The sequence below is a fragment of the Mustela putorius genome, unplaced genomic scaffold (genome assembly GCF_011764305.1).
Source record: "Mustela putorius furo isolate JIRA1106 unplaced genomic scaffold, ASM1176430v1.1 tig00537227_pilon_pilon_pilon, whole genome shotgun sequence".
In the NCBI taxonomy this organism is placed as follows: domain Eukaryota; kingdom Metazoa; phylum Chordata; class Mammalia; order Carnivora; family Mustelidae; genus Mustela; species Mustela putorius.
The window spans coordinates 1037664-1039747 of record NW_025422368.1 but is presented as its reverse complement, the minus strand read 5'-3'; the positions used below and the strand labels follow the sequence as shown (position 1 = coordinate 1039747).

The following is a 2084-nucleotide window of genomic DNA, read 5'->3' as shown; positions in this document are numbered from 1 at the left end:
ATTTTTAAAGATCTCAAAAAAGACAGTTAACTCCTTAGTGACTTACTTGCTGTTATAAAAGCTCTTTTTGGTAGAAAGTTCATATTATCTTGAAAAGAACTTGTATCTTTCTTTTGAGATTAATTAATTTTACTGTTTTGAAGCAAAGTATTATTATAAAAATGAATAGAAAATGATAAATGAAATTTAAGGAAGTGTCTTTTTCTTAATATGAAGAGTTAGACTTTAGTACTTTGAAATCACAAATGACATCTTGCAAACCATCTGTATGACAAGATAGAAAGACATAAGGACGTATCAGACTTTGTTGTATTGAAATTCACAGTAAACTTTAATATAAAATATTTCACCTTGAGTTCAAATTCCAGTTTGAACCCTATCCAGTTGTGTTACCTTAACCAGTTGTGTTACTTTACGCACGTCAAATCCCTCTCATCTTGAATTTTCTCATGTGTGTAAACTTAATGGGACTTACTTGAAAGTATTCTGTCAACTAAAAATTTTTGGTTTAAATATAAAGTATTATTTGTGATGGTACAGAAATAGTGGAAACTTTATCTGTTGACTTTTTATTATACTTTAAAGCAGAAATTTGCCATGGGTGATGAGGACAGAGACAACCACTTAGAAGTGACTGACTTCATTCTTGTAGGCTTCAGGGTCCGTCCAGAGCTCCACAGTCTCCTCTTCCTACTATTCCTGATTGTTTATGGGATGGTTCTTTTGGGGAACCTTAGCACGATTGGCATCATTGTGACTGATCCCCGGCTAAACACACCAATGTATTTCTTCCTAGGCATTCTTTCTATTCTTGACCTCTCCTACTCCATGGTTATTGTACCCAAAGCCATGGTCAACATCCTGTCTCAAAAAAAGTCCATATCTTTTGCAGGTTGTGTGGGTCAGCTATTTCTTTATGCACTCCTTATGGTCTCAGAGGCTTTTGTCCTGGCAGCCATGGCCTATGACCACTTCATCACCATGTGCAACCCACTCCTCTACACTGTTTTGTATCCAGTTGGTGGCTGGTTGCTATCTCTGTGGCTGTCAGTTCCATCCTTCAAATCGGTGTAACCTTCTCAATGTCTTTCTGTGCTTCCTGAGTCATTGATCACTTCTACTGTGATTCCAACTCAATTGAGAAGATCTCCTGTTCCAATATCTTTATGAATAAGATGGTGTCATTTAGTCTGGCTGTGCTCATTTTTTTGCTCACAGTAGTCATTATTGTGGTATCTTATATGCATATTGTGTCTGCAGTCTTAAAAATCCACTCCAGTGAAGGGAGGAAGAAAGCCTTCTCCACTTGCAGCTCCCACCTGGGGGTTGTAAGTTTGCTCTATGGGACTGTCTCCTTTGTCTACCTCACACCTCCAAGTAACCCTGAACTTTGTAAAGTGACTTCAGTATGTTACATTTTGTTCACACCTATGCTGAACCCCTGAATCTACTCTCTAAGAAACAAGGTTATTAAAGATGCCATGAAAAAAGTCCTATGGAAGAAAAAAGTTGTACTTTAAATCTGCTTCCACATGTTCTGTTCTTGTACCAGCTGATTTTATCTTCTTGATCTTTTAGACTCAGGCATTTTAAAGCTCAGGTTTATTTAAAAAAGAAAACCCCACCCCTTCAAAGAAAAATGCTCCTTAATAGTTTTATTCCACAGCATTAATAACATCCTGTAAAGAAAGCTCCAAATAACATATTCACTTTTTCGCAAGGCAATGTTAAACCTGAAAATTCTGGATACCATGAAAATCTGCTGCATTTCTATAAAGGGTTATGTATTTCTCACTCTGCAGGCAATAATATGTTATGCAAATGGGGAAGTATAGAATATTATAGTTTTGCTTCCCTGTGTGTGTAAGTAATATAGAGATGCAGAAAATACCTAGCATAATTATTAACATAGAAACTGTGTAACCCAATTGTTTGCACGCTAATTATAGTATAAATGTTAGTGGTGTACTTTGTTTCCCATGTCAGACAAAAGATAAGAGAGCATGTGGATATAATGAGGAGGGAAGGGAAAGGTAGATAACCAGTGATCTTTGTTGACTTAATAGGCCAAAAAAGAAATGTGA

General features: G+C 36.3%; 1 pseudogene; it reads left to right on the top strand.

The window, feature by feature from the left end:
- The first annotated feature begins 597 nt into the window (after positions 1-597).
- On the top strand, positions 598-1520 carry LOC101685385 (annotated as a pseudogene).
- Positions 1521-2084: the final 564 nt, after the last annotated feature.